At 42.9% G+C, this 15,291-nt stretch overlaps 1 long non-coding RNA gene across 1 annotated transcript; it reads right to left on the bottom strand.

Annotated features, from left to right (window-relative positions):
• Window positions 1-2,264: 2,264 nt before the first annotated feature.
• On the bottom strand, window positions 2,265-9,290 carry LOC111560905. The gene is made up of 3 exons (XR_006599846.1): window positions 9,227-9,290; window positions 5,084-5,174; window positions 2,265-3,267 (listed from the first exon to the last, which is right to left on the bottom strand). It is a non-coding gene; the product is annotated as an uncharacterized LOC111560905 (long non-coding RNA).
• Window positions 9,291-15,291: the final 6,001 nt, after the last annotated feature.

Raw genomic sequence — 15,291 nt, 5'->3', positions numbered from 1 at the left:
GGATAAGGCAGCTCCCCAATAAAAGAGATGCAACTAAATCTCCATGCTTCTTCATTCGCTTCCAGAAAGACTTCCTGCCCACTACCCTCCAGTCAGATCTTGAGATGTACACTGATTGGGGACATGGCTTTATTTATTTTTTGACTTTTAATTTTTTTGGGGGGGGATGGAACTTGACAGGCTGATTCTCAAGGTAAAGATCCAAGAGGAAATACTGAAATCTGAGGCTACTGAATAAGGAGACCAATGTGAGAGGACCAGTTGTAACAGAATAAAAGAAACCCCAAACAGTTCTACACTTATGGACACTTGCTACATGACAGAGGTGGCCTGCAGATCGGTAAGGAAGGAGCAGACTTTTTAATACACAGCGCTGATAAAATTGAGCATCCATGTAGAAAAAATTGAAATTACATTCCTATCTCACCTCATGCACGGTAATCAGTTCCAGGTGGAATTGACCCACATGTAAAAGGAAAAACTAGAAAGCTTTCATAAGATAATACAGGAACCATGTTCAAGACCTTGGCACAGAGAAGAATTTCTTAGACAAGACACAAAGAGCAGTAACCAGAATAGAAAAGATTCATAAATTTGCTTAATAATCACAATTTTCTGCTCATCAAAAGATACCATGTTGGAGCAAAAAGACAAGCAGAGCAATAGAAATACATGTGGTAGACAAAGGACTAGTTTCCAAACCACATGAAGAATTCCCACAAATCAACAAGAAAAAGACACATAACCTGTAAGAAAGGGACAAGACATTAGAACAGGAACTTCACAGGGCGCCTGAGTGGCTCAGTCGGTTAAGCGTCCGACTTCAGCTCAGGTCACGATCTCGCGGTCCGTGAGTTTGAGCCCCGCGTCGGGCTCTGTGCTGATGGCTCAGAGCCTGGAGCCTGTTTCAGATTCTGTGTCTCCCTCTCTCTCTGCCCCTCCCCCATTCATGCTCTGTCTCTCTCTGTCTCAAAAATAAATAAACGTTAAAAAAAATAAATAAAATAAAGAAAGAAAGAAAGAACAGGAACTTCACAATAGGGGAAATCAGGCGCACCTGGGTGGCTCAATCGGTTCAGAGTCCGACTTCAGCTCAGGTCGTGATCTCATGGTTTGTGGGTTTGAGCCCCCCATCGGGCTCTGTGCTGACAGCTCAGAGCCTGGAGCCTGTTTCAGATTCTGTGTCTCCCTCTCTCTCTGCCCCTCCCCTGCTTGCCCTCTGTCTGTCTGTCTCTCTCTCTAAAAAATAAATAAATATTAAAAATTTTTTAAAAAGAGGAAACCAAAGGCACTCTCCTCATTACTAATTAGGGAAATGCAAATTAAAATTGATGCCATCACTACATACTAGATAAAAATTTTACAAGGTGAGCATATCAAGTGGTGGAGGTGAGAACATAAACTGAATCAACCACTTTGACACTGGTTTGACATTATCCACAAGCAGGAAGATCTGCATACCCCATGACTCAGCAATCCATTCCTGGGTATATGTACCCTAGAGAAACTGACACACCAATATTCACAGCAGCATTGTTCTTTACTAACTCCAAATTGTAAGCACCCAAGTGCTCATCAGTAGTAGAACAGAAAGTCTTAGATAAGTTAGCCAATACCCTCTCTAATAATAACAATAACTAATACTCAAAGGGCACTTACTAGGTGCTAAATGCTGATACTAATCATTACAAATACATGCAGAACTTAACTATGTGCCAGGTACTCTTCTAAATAGGCTCCGTGTATTTACTCATATATTTATCATATATTTCACACTTAACCCATGAAGAAGGTACAATTATTATCTCCACTGGCTTTTTTTTTAAGTTTATTTATTTGAGAGAGAGAAAGTGAGAGAGAGAGAGAAGAGAGAGCACGCACCAGAGAAAGAGGGAGACGGAGAATCCCAAGCAGGCTCTACACCGTCAGCACAGAGCCCGACTTGGGGCTCGATCTCACAAGCTGTGAGATCATGACCTGAGCCGAAATCAAGAGTTGGACACCTAATGGATCGAGCCACCAAGACACCCCTATCTCCATTTTCAAATGAGGAAACTGAAGTCAAGAGGTTCACTAACTTGCTCAGTATCACACAACTAGTGGTAAAAGCCAGGAGTCTGTCTTCATGGAGCATACTCTAAGGCAGAACCTTAAGAAAAACCAGCAGATACAGAGTTAATAAATAGAGGCTCAAGAATTTAAAAAAAAAAAAAAAAAGGAGAAAGTCCATTGTGGCTTCCAGTTATCTCACAGGGGGTCTCAGGAAACTTGGAGCAGAGATCTTTTTATTAATAACATCTTTATTGAGATATAATTCACATACCATAAAATTCACTCTTTCAAAGTGTACAATTCAGTGGTTTTTATTATATTCACAGAGTTGTACAACCATCACCAGTATCTAATTTTAGGAACCTTTCCGATAGTGTAAAATGAAACCTGCACCCATTAGCAGTCACTGGTCTTTCCTGGTCCCCCCTTCTGATACCCCAACCTTGGCCCTAGCCCCAGGCAACCACTAACCCGTGCTCTGTCATGGTCATGTCTGTTCTGATTATTTCATATGGATGGAATCATAATATCTGGTCTTTTGTGACTGGCTTCTTTCACTTGATATAATGTTTTCAGGGTTCAAACATGTCATATCATGTGCTGCTACTTCATTCTTACTACTGAATGATATTCTATCCCATGGAGATTCATTTTGTTTATCCATTCATTAGTTGATGGACATTTGGGTTGTTTCCACCTTTTGGCTATTATGAACAATGCTGGGCTATGAGTATTTTGTACAGGTTTCTGTGTAAATGTGTTTTCATTTTGGGGGGGTATATACCTAAGAGTGGGGTTTCTAGGTCATATAATAACTCTATGTTTAACATTTTGAGGAACTGCCAAACTGTTTTCCAAAGTAGCTACACCCTTTATTTCCACCAGCAATGTATGAGGGTTCCAATTTCTCTATATCCCCATTAATACTTTTTATTGTCTATCTATTTTATTATGGCCAACCTAGTGAGCGTGGAATGGTATCTTATTATGGTTTGGAGCAGAGTTCTTGAGACTGTAGGTTGAACTTGACCTTGATCTCTGCAAGGGAAGTCTCTTCCATCCTCAAGCCTTCACGAAACCTCTGCCACGTCTCTCAGACGCCTGGTAGGAGTGGACTCATGTCTGTGAGCAAGGATAGGCTCCGGTCCTTCACTTTCAGTTGACCTTCCCACCAGTCACAGCTAGACCTGCTAGTTCCCTTGCTGGATGCATGCCCTCAAAAAAAAAAAAAAAAAAAAAAAGTTCACAGGGTCTACCCACTATCATTACTTTTCCTATGGGCTGAGCCTGGCCTTGACCATTCAGTCTTCCATTGTCAAGTTGAGAGATCCTAGATTCTTTCTCTCTCCTCTGGACTGCTCAAAGAGAAATACTCTCACCTCTGGAAGCTTCTCTTTATTGCCCTGGGAAAATTTTGATTTGCCTTTGTCAGGAACAAGCATGTAGATAGTTTATTTTATGGAGGGGTGTAAATTCCACCAGCTACACAGATTCTGATTTCTGTTATTTAAACACTAAAATATTCTCAAACTGTCATCTAAAGGAATAGCTTTATATTATTGTTGATGTGTAATTGAGTGATGGATGTGAAAACTCCTTCTGTTAGGAACTTGTGTTGATGGAATTTTGAGAGGTGGTCCCCCAGGGTACACGTGTGTCCTTCTGGTAAGTCAGGGAAATGTGAAGATGTGAGTGCAGCTGGTATATGGAACCAGAAGGACTTGGCCATTGACCAGCTTCAGTCATCTTTTGTCTGTTAGTGATGTGACAGCTAGGGACACGGCCCCTTCTGAGAAGGGGTCAGGGTAGAAGGTCAAAGGCAGGTCAATAGGCAAAGAAGATCCCAAGTCAGCTGCTGCTACCTCTGAGACCTTTCTCAAGCTGTTCCATCTGCTTAAACAACCTCTCAACCCCACCCACTGCCTAAACCTCTGCCACTGTCCTTCTAGGCCTCACCCACTAATAGTATACGACCCTGGTCAGGTGATAGATATTACAGGAAGCATCCTCCGAACTCCCAGACCTGGTGAAGGGACTCTTGTTGGTACTTCCAAAGCATTTTGGGCTTACCTCCAGCATGGCACTCATCACATTGTGAGGTTACCTTTTTACACCAGGGGCTGCAAATGCATATGCCTACAGAGGCCAAGCAAATTATCAAAATAAGTGAAGCCGGTCAGACATGAGAATAATCCTGGCTTTTAAACAAAAAGATCATTCATTTTTCTGAAATCATGCAGCTACTTCGACCCATCTTTTGATCTCTTTTGAGAGCAGCCTAGGTAAATGAAAGGTTTTACTTCCATCATAAGAAAAGCAGTACAGCTGCAACAATGAACAGCCAGTGACTCCCTCAGCTTTGGATGCAACAGGGGGTGGCGGGGTCTGTGGCCCACATTGCCACGTGACCAAATGCATTCTAGAGGACTGCCACCATGGGAGAATGCAGGCCCAGCTCTGCTGTTTTCCAAAAGCCGTGGTAATTCCAGATTTTATTGAAATCTCCCCATTTTGAATTATCTGCAACTAATTCAAAAAGTTTAAAGTGTATGTGTGGGGGACAAACAGAATACTTCTGAAGACCAGGTTTAGTCCACAAGCCCCAGATGGACCAATCCGCTGGTTGTTAGGACTTGGGCCATCAGTATTTCACTGAGTCCCCCAAATTAGCTCAGGGTCTAGTACAGAAAAAAAATTTTTTTTTGTTTTTTTTGCTGGTACAGAAAAAAAATTTTTTCAGGGGCATCTGGGTGGCTCAGTCAGTTGAGCTTCCAACTTCGGCTCAGGTCATGATCTCACAGTCCCTGAGCTCGAGCCCCGCGTCAGGCTCTGTGCTGACAGCTCAGAGCCTGGAGCCTGCTTCGGATTCTGTGTCTCCCTCTCTCTCTGCCACTCCCCCACTCATGCTCTGTCTGTCTCTCTCTTTCTGTCAAAAATAAACATTAAAAAAAATTTTTTTTAAGAAAAAAATTTCTGACAAATTTTTGATAAATTTTTGAAGAATAACAGCAGATAACCATTTAGCACTCACTGTGACCCAAGCATGTAAGAACTTTCCATTCATTATCTCACATCATCTTCACAGCCTTATGAGGTAAGTAGACTTGCTGAAGGATACAGAGCTAGGAAGCAAAGGGGGCAGGACTCAAACTCAAGTCTGACTCCAGATTTCTTAGAAAAGTAGAATCAGGGGTGCCTGGGTGGCTCTGTTGGTTAAGCACACTCTTGATTTTGGCTCAGGTCATGATTTCATGGTTCATGGGATCGAGCCCACCTCGGGCTCTGTGCTGACAGCATGGAGCCTGTTTGGGATTCTCTCTCTCCTCTCTCTCTCTCTCTCTCTCTCTCTGCCCCTTCCCACTCACTCTCTCTCACTCTCTCAAAAATAAATAAATAAACATTAAAAAAATAAAGAAAAGTAGACTCTTCCACTCCAGGCCCAGTATGGAATAGTAGTTAAGATCATATTCTCTGGAACTAAGGTCCAGATTGGTCACTTTCTATTTGTCATCAGGCAATTTACATAACATCTCTAAGCCTCCATTACTTGGTCTGTAAAATGGAGATAATAAGAATTAACTACTGGGCTGCCTGGGTGACTCAGTTGGTTAAGTGTCTGAATCATGATTTCAGCTCAAGTCAAATTCCCAGGGTCGTGGGATCAAGCCCCATGTCACGCACCATGCTGAGCATGGAGCCTGCTTAAGATCCTCTCTCTTCATCTGTCACTGTCCCCAGCTTGCACGCTCTCTTTCCCTTTCTCTCTCTCTCATAAAAAAAAAAAAAAAGAGTTTTAACTATTCATAAGGTTTTAAGGGGCAAATGAGTTAAACAGACACAGAGGAGCTCATCAGCAAATAACTATTCTTATTGTGGCAGTATTTTCCCCTTTAGGGTTATTAAATCCATAGCCAAGCACACACACTGAAGCTTCTTCATCCACAATCGGGGATATTCAGGTGGAATATCTTGCTACTAGAGAAGAGACAAGGAAGTAATGTAAGGAGTCACTTCAGATATCAGATGGCTGCCTTCTGAGCCGGCCGCACACTCGATAGGAATGAAAATGATCAAAACAAATGACAGCGCTCAGGGCAGGGGGCAAATTGTTCCCCTGCCAAGCTATTCAACAGAAAAAGGAATAGTTATCTTGGGTCTAAAGCTTCATCCCCACTGGAGCCTTACGTTTCAAATCCCTTTCAGGTTAGAGCCAGCTTTCAAAAAGAATAATTAAATCTGAAAAGAAATGGGGTCAGCAGGTCTTGCAGTGCTTTTAAACAGGAAGTCTCAGAGCTCAGGGAGGGAAGCAGCTGACAGCAAAGCTGCTTTCCTGTACCTCAAAACGAAGAACAGCTCGGCTCGGTCCCAGGAAGGAAATGCAGGAGCCCGTCCCACCACATACAAGTTCACCCTAACTTTAAGTCATCTAGCGTCGAATAATCGATTCTACTCAAAAATTGCTGCATTCCAGAACAATTTCAGTTTGTCTAATAAAAATTACTGTTATCTTTAGTAACAATATAAAAACAGAGATTGCATTCATGATAACAAAGAAATGAAATACCTGGGAACCAATATCCTGACAGACGGGTACAATCTATATAAAGAAAACTCCAAAATATTATTGAAAGTGATGAAAGAAGATTTCTATATAAAGAAAACTCCAAAATATTATTGAAAGTGATGAAAGAAGATTTTAATAAGTAAGAACCCAAACAGTGTTCCTAAAACATAAAAATGTAAAGATATGTTCCTAAAACATAAAAATGTAAAGATAGATAACCAGCTAATCTACGTTAATTCATGGTCAACTCAATAACAACATTCCTAAAAGCTTTTCAAAAAGTACTCAACAGGGGCGCCTGGGTGGTTCAGTCGGTTGAGTGTCTGATTTCGGGTAGGGTCATGATCTCATGATTTGTGAGTTCCAGCCCTGCATTGGGCTCTCTGCTGTCAGCACAGAGCCAGCTTAGGATCCTCTCTGTCCCCCTCTCTCTGCCCCTCCCCCACTCATGCTCGCGCTCGCGTGCGCATGCTCTCTCTCTCTCTGAAAAGAAATAAACATTAAAAAAAATACTCGGGGCACCTGGGTGGCTCAGTCGGTTGAGCATCTGACTTCAGCTCAGGTCATGATCTCTTGGCTCATGGGTTCGAGCCCTGCTCAGGCTCTGTGCTGACAGCTGGGAGCGGGAGCCTGCTTCAGATTCTGTGTCTCCCTCTCTCTCTGCCCCTCCCCCACTCGTTCTCTCTTTCTCTCTCTCTCAAAAATAAACACTAAAAAATTTGTTTAGTACTTGTCAAAATAATTCTAAATTTAATTTGGAAAAAACTAATGAAGGGATACTATGTCATACTTCTTATTCAGTTATTTATTCCTTTTATTTTTTTTTTATTTTATTTTTTTCAACGTTTATTTATTTTTGGGACAGAGAGAGACAGAGCATGAACGGGGGAGGGGCAGAGAGAGAGGGAGACACAGAATCGGAAACAGGCTCCAGGCTCCGAGCCATCAGCCCAGAGCCTGACGCGGAGCTCGAACTCACGGACCGTGAGATCGTGACCTGGCTGAAGTCGGACGCTTAACCGACTGCGCCACCCAGGCGCCCCTTTATTCATTTTATTAATTTTATTAATTTTGCATTTTACTTGACTTTGCTTTTACAGCTTTATTGCAATATATTTCACATCCCATAAAATTCACCTTCTAAAGTGCACAGATTGGTGGGTTTTAGTATATTCACAAAGCTGTGCCACCATCAGCACTATATAATTTTTCAACACTCCAAAAATAAACCCTTGTACCCACTAGTAGTCACTCACCTTTCCCATCCTCCACCCCCTACTCAACCCAGCCCCAGGTAAAATTTTTTTTAAGTAAGTTCTACACCCAAATTGGGGCTTGCACTCATGACCCCAAGATCAAAAGTCGCATGCTTTACCAACTGAGCCACCCAGAGCACCTCCCCCCCCCCCCCCAGTAAATATTAATCATTCTGTCCCTACCATCTGTCTATTCTGGAAATTTTATATGAATGGAATTATATCTGGCCTTTTGTGATTGACTTCTTTCACTTAACATAATGTTTCCAAGGTTTCTATAGTCAAGAATTTAACCTTGCACAGAGATCTGACCTTTGTCCTCAGCTTCTGGGGAATAATTTCTAAGCTCTTGAAATGTCATGCTTAAGAGGAGCATCGTTGTTTGCCTGGGAGTCTTAGGTCACCAGATTGTCTAAAAATATAATTTAGGGTTGGTACTGGGCACATCAAATAGTCAGGGTAGGGGATGGCCAAAAAGTCCAGCAATGTGCTTTAGTGTAGGGGTCTAGGTTACCCAGTATCAGTCGATGTCTGGAGGGGCTATAGACTGAGATCAGCCACATTAGCAATCAGTCACGCCTACATGATGGAGGCCCAGTAAAAACTTTGGATGTCAGGGCTCAGGTGAGCTTGCCTGGTTGGCAATAATCCCTGAAGACTGTCATGTATCACTGCCAGGAGAGCAATGTTGTCCTGGCTACACGGGGAGAGGACAGCTGGTTGCTTCATATTTGGAATCCTCCTGGATTCTGCCCTATGCATTTTCTTCCCTTAGCTGATCTGAATCTAGATCCTTTTCCTGTAATAAGCCATGAGGATAACATCTTTCAGTGAGTTCTGTGTGTCCTTCTAATGAGTTATCAAAACTAAGAGGCAGGTGCCAGGGTAGCTCAGTTGGTTAAGCATCCCGACTCTTGATTTCAGCTCAGGACATGACCTCACAGTTCATGAGACTGAGCCCTGCGTCAAGCTCTGCACTGACAGAACTGTGGAGATCATGAACTGAGCCAAAACCAAGAGTCAGAGGCTTAACCAGCTGAGCCACCCAGGGGCCCCGCCCCATTCTTGCTTTTGTTTCCTTTGCCTACAGAGACATATCTGGAAAGAAATTGCTAGGTCCTATGTCAAAGAGGTTACTGTCCGTGTTCTCTTCTAGGATATTTATGGTTTCAAGTCTCATGTTTAGATCTTTAATATATTTTAAATTTATTTTTGTGCATGGTGTAAGAAAGTGGTCCAGTTTCATTCTTTTGCATGTTGCTGTCTAGTGTTCCCAATACTATTTGTTGAAGAGACTGTCTTTTACCCATTGGATATTCTTTCCTGTTTTGTCAAAGATTAATTGACCATGTACCTGAGGGTTCATTTCTGGATTTTCGATTCTGTTCCATTGACCTATGTGTCTATTTTTGTGCCAGTTCCATACTGTCTTGATTACTTCAGCTTTGTAATATAACGTGAAGTCTGGAATTGTGATGCCTCCAGCTTTGCTTTTCTTCTTCAAGGTTGCCTTGGCTATCTGGGGTCTTTTGTGGTTCCATACAAATTTTAGGACTGCTTGTTCTCGCTCTGTGAAAAATGCTGGTAGTAAACCTAAAGCCAGCAGAAAGAAGGAAATCATAAAGATTAGAGCAGAAATCAATGATATAGAAACTAAAAAAAAACAATAGAACAGATCAATGAAACCAGGAGCTGTACTTTGAAAAAAGTACTAAAACTGAGAAACCTCTAGCTAGACTCATGAAAAAGAAAAGAGAAAGGACCCAAATAAATAAAATCACAAATGAGAGAGGAGAAATAACAACCAACATCACAGAAATGCAAACAGTTATAAGTAAGCAAACTGAGAGAGAAGTTAGGTTGATGAAGTTTTGGGGTGATGGGGGGGGTTCTTGGGGTCTGGAGCCAATAGCCAGGAAAGAATTCTAAAGATATCTTTGGTGTAAAAAGGTGATTTTATTAAAGCATGGGGACAGGACCCATGGGCAGGAAGAGCTGCACTGGGGTCCTGACAGGTAACTCATTATATAGCCTCAGGTTAGGAGGGGATCAGGGATAGAGCAAGTCTCTAAGGTATTTTGGAAGCAAGGTTTCTAGGACCTTGAGGGGCTAGCCGTTGCTAGGAAAACGCCATTTATTACCGTTTAATAAAACCTCAGTCATGAGACCCTTCAGGTGTATAAAGGGGGCCATAAGCTTGGAGCATGATTGCCAGCATATATCTTGAGAAGTTGAGATAAAAGAAATTGACTTGCAGGATCCTGGAGTTTGGGATAATGTTAAGCTAAGATTCTCTTTTGCCCCCAGCAAAATGTCATCCTTGAGGCAGCTAAGGTCCTAGAGAGAGGTCACTCTGCCGGTCTCAAGGACTTGTCAATGGGCTCTAGTCAGTAAGGGAATTTAATTTTTCATTTGCCTTAGTTTCCCACTTCACCATGGCAAGCACTTAAACCCCTTTCCTTTGTTCTCGGGTAGCCAGGAGTGTCTGAGGAATATCACACATATTCCACCTGGGGGTCGGGGGTGGGGGGTGTTGTGCTAGCTTGTTCTTTGTCCCTTAGCCTGCCTCATGCTCCCTCATCAAGGTGGCATGCCCAGGATGCACAGCTAGTAAATAAGCGAGTCGGGAGAGGAGCTTCGGAATCTGTCTGTTTAACCACTTCGGACACTGACTTCACAATCTGTGTGTTTAACCACTCCACCCTGTCACCTCACTTGCGGCTAGAGTCACAGCTAGTTAGGAATCAGGTTAGGTCCTCGCTTACCAAGAGTGGAGTGAGCAGATGGGTCCTGGCCAACTGGAGCAGCACCAATTCTGACCCACGTGGGGCCCTCCATTTTGAGCTGCTAATACCTGGGTAAGGAAGGCTGTGTGGCAGGAAGACCCAACACAGAGGAACACAAACCCCCTCACCCACACAACTGAATAAAGGGCTTGGCCTCGGGGTATAATATCATATTATTTGTGCAGTAGATTTGCCTTCTTAATTATGTTTTGCCAAGATGGTTATTAAAGTCAGTTGCTCTTCTGCATATACCCCAAGGACAGTGAGGGACCATGACTGGTAGAAATGCTTCACACGCAGGTGCTTCTGTGAGAAACGAGAGTGGATGGTAGAAACACTTCTCCGCCCCTTTCTTTCAATCCAGCATCCCTGGTCTTGGTCGGTATCTTACGGACTTCCCATGTTAATTACTTTAACCTTGTCCTCAGTGGCCTCCTTTGTCTCTCATCACCATAGAAACCCACTCGGACTTAAGAACTGTCTTTACTGCCAGTTTCTGTGACCCAGCCCTCTATTTTAGCCCTCCTTCAGCTCCACATCACCTGCTGAATTAAATCTAAGCTCCTTGATCTTGGCTTCTGGGACCTTGTCTAATTTGCTGCTCTTTTATACTCTTTCTAGAAATAATACATTCCTGGAGCAGAGGTTAAAGCAGATCAATGTCAACCAAAATATTAACAGTAATAACTAATATATTTACATAGTGCTTTAGAGTTGAGTAAAACATTCACCTGCACTACCTCAATTAAACACTCCATGATAGATGTACAGCATGTAACACGATCAGCATATTAAGTTTGATAAAACTGGGGCCCAGAGAAGCATCTCGACTGATAAGGAGAACAATGGCAAAAGAAATGTAGATAAAATTAAATTTCCTTACTACTTGTAGCCCATTGATAAATTCTTGAGACAGGCAGAGTATGACATTCCTCAAGGAACTCACAACTGCCTTAATGTTAATGTTTTGCTAGAGGCAGAAAGCAAGATCAGTGACTATAGCCAGACCTCCAGGATCCCGTAAGTCTTCTTTAACATATAAAAATCTCATCAGAAATTTCCTTTATCTCTACTCGCCCTCGCCCCCCCCCCCCAACTTAAAAGTATACAATCAATCATTCCTCACAATCCCAGTGCAGTTCTTCCTGCCCTCGGGTCCTGTCTCCATGCTTTAATAAAAATGCCTTTTGCACCGTAAAGCCTCAAGAATTGTTTCTACACCGTTCACTCCTAGTCCATGTCACATAGACCATGATAACACAGTTTATTGGTGAAGCTATAGCCTGAATTTATATCTTCAGACTCCTACTGTGCTTGTTACATTACACAATGTGATCGATAATCCTGCATTTACCAAAATAGTTGTTTTGGTTTTTTTTTTTCCTTTTGGCTTATATGCTGTGACAGACAAGATTCTAAGATCTATCCCAAGATCTCCTCCCTGCCCACCCCTTAGGTACATGCCCAGCATAATCTCTGGGGCTGTTAATATGAGACAACTGTCCCCTGATTATGTGGTTATATGGCAAAGTTGACTTTTTTTTTTTAATGCTGACTTTTTAAAAAAAAGCTTTATTTATTTTGATAGAGAGAGAGAGAGAGAGAGAACCAGTGGGAGAGGGGCAGAGAGAGAATCCCAAGCAGGCTAGCAGGCTCCTCACTGTCCATGCAGAGCCTAAAGGGGAACACACAACAGTGAGATCATGACCTGAGCCGAAATTAAGAGTTGGATGTTTAACCCACTAAGCCATCCAGGTGCCCCTAGGTTGACTGTATAATAAAGAGATTATCTGGATTGGCCTGACCTAATCAATGAGCCCTTTATTTATTTATTTTTTTAATTTTATTTTTAAGACAGAGACAGAGCATGAACGGGGGAGGGGCAGAGAGGGAGGGAGACAGACTCTGTCTTCCAGACAGAACTGGAAGCAGGCTCCAGGCTCTGAGCCATCAGCCCAGGGCCAGACGCGGGGCTCGAACTCACGGACCGCGAGATCGTGACCTGGCTGAAGTCGGACGCTTAACCGACTGCGCCACCCAGGTGCCCCAACAATGAACCCTTTAAAAGCAGACAGTTTCCTCCACCTGGCGGCAGAAGAGAAAGTTGGAGAGATGTGCCCCAGCTGGCCTGAAAGAAAGCAAATGTCCATGGTGGGAAGGACCTGAGAGTGGCCAGCAGGTGAGAGTCAGCCCCGCTGACAGCACACAAGAAAACAGGAACCTCAATCTTACAACTGCAAGAAACGAAATTTTGCCAACAAGAATGCACTTGTGAATGGGCTTTCCTACAGAATCTCAGCCTGATGAGAATCCAGCCTGGCCAATATTGTGATTTCAGCCTATGATACCCAGGGCAGAGAACCCAATCATGCTGTGCCAGCGTTCTGAACTACAGAAATGTGAGCTAACGAAGGGTGTTGTTTTAAGTCACTAAGTTTGTGATAATTTGTTACATAACAATAGAAAATGAACACAGGGGAGCCTGGGTGGCTCAGTAGGTTGAGCGTCTGTCTTCAGCTCAGGTCATGGTCTCACCGTTCATAAGTTCAAGCCCCGCATTGGGCTCACTGCTATAAGTGTACAGCCCCCTTCAGATTCTCTATCACCCTCTCTCTCTGCTCCTCCCCTGCTCACTCTCTCTCTCAAAAGTGAATAAACATTAAAAAAAAAGAAGAAAATTAATGTATTTTCCATTTCTTTTCTAACAGGGTCATTAGAGCTAAACCAGGCTTTTTTTTTTTTTTTTTAGTTCTCATTCAGTAAAACTGACTTTTTTGGTACACAGTCCTATGAATTTTAACACATGTATAGATGCATGTAACCACCATCACAATCAGGATACAAAACAATTCTATCACCCAAAAAAACTTCCTTGTAGGGGTCACATCTGTCCCCCACCCTTAATTCCTGGCAACCACTCTCTGTCACTTAAGTTTTATCTTTTCAAGAATAACTGCATGGAATTCTATACAGTTAACCCTTGAACAACATGGGTTTAAATCACAAGGTCCACTTATACGTGGACTTTTGAAAATACAATACAGTACTGTAAGTGTATCTTCTCTTACGATTTTTTTTTAATTTAATTTTTTTTTCAACGTTTATTTATTTTTGGGACAGAGAGAGACAGAGCATGAATGGGGGAGGGGCAGGGAGAGAGGGAGACACAGAATCAGAAACAGGCTCCAGGCTCCGAGCCATCAGCCCAGAGCCTGACGCGGGGCTCGAACTCACGGACCGTGAGATCGTGACCTGGCTGAAGTCGGACGCTTAACCGACTGCGCCACCCAGGCGCCCCTCTTACGATTTTCTTAATAACATTTTCTTTTTTCTAGTTCACCATATTGTAAGTTTTAAGTTACTTTATCTTTTTTTAATCTTTTTTTAAGTTTATTTTTATTTATTTTAAGAGAGAGAGAGAGAGCAGGGGAGGAGCAGAGAGAAAGAAGGGAGAAAGAATCCCAAGCAGAATCCCAAGCCCTGATGTGCAGCTCAGACCCACAAACCGTGCAATCATGACCTGAGCTGAAATCAAAAGTTGAATGCTTAACCGACTGAGTAACCCAGGAGCCCCTTAAGTTATTTTATCTTATGTTAAGTGATAGTAGTTAGGTTTTCAGGGATTCAAATTTAGATAAGGATTTTTGACTGCATGGAGGGTTGATGTCTCTAATTAATCCTTGCATTGTTCAAGGGCCAACTTTAATATATAAGTTTTTAAGACTGGCTTCTTTCACTTAGCATGATGCCTTTCAGATTCATCAAAGTTATGTGTATTAACAGTTCATAGAATGGCAAATTAACACAAAAATGTTTAATTTTTAAGAGAGAGAGAGAGAGAATGCGAGCAGGGGGAGGGGCAGAGAGAGAGGGAGACATAGAATCTGATGCTGGCTCCAGGCTCTGAGCTGTCAACACAGAGCCTGACACCGGGCTCGAAACCACCAACAATGAGATAATGACCTAAGCCGAAGTCAGACTTTTTTTTTAGTATTTATTTATTTTGGGAGGAGAGTGCAAGCTGGGGAGGGGCAGAGAGAGGGAGACAGAGGATCTGAAGTGGGCTCTGTGCTGATAGGCTGACAACAGTGAGCCTGATGTGTGGCTTGAACTCACAAACCGTGAGATCATGCCCTGAGCCAAAATCGGATGCTCAACCGACTGAGCCACCCAGGTGCCCCTAAAAAAATTTTGTTTAATGTTTGTTTATTTTTAAGAGAGAGAGAGAGAGAGAGAGAGCATGAGAAAGGGAGGGGCAGAAAGAGAGGGAGACACAGAATCCGAAGCAGGCTCCAGGCTCTGAGATGTCAGCACAGAGCCCAACATGGGGTTCGAACTCATGAACTGTGAGATTATGACCTGAGCTGAAGTTGGACACTTAACCAACTGAGCCACCCAGGCACCCCTAAAACTCTTTATCTAGAAGTTTATTTTTTATTTATTTTTTCAACGTTTATTTATTTTTTGGGGGACAGAGAGAGACAGAGCATGAACGGGGAGGGGCAGAGAGAGAGGGAGACACAGAATCGGAAACAGGCTCCAGGCTCTGAGCCATCAGCCCAGAGCCCGACGCGGGGCTCGAACTCACGGACCGCGAGATCGTGACCTGGCTGAAGTCGGACGCTTAACCGAC

This window comes from Felis catus, chromosome B3 (genome assembly GCF_018350175.1).
Source record: "Felis catus isolate Fca126 chromosome B3, F.catus_Fca126_mat1.0, whole genome shotgun sequence".
NCBI lineage: Eukaryota > Metazoa > Chordata > Mammalia > Carnivora > Felidae > Felis > Felis catus.
The sequence above is the reverse complement of the archived record's forward strand: the minus strand, read 5'-3'. Positions and strand labels throughout refer to the sequence as shown.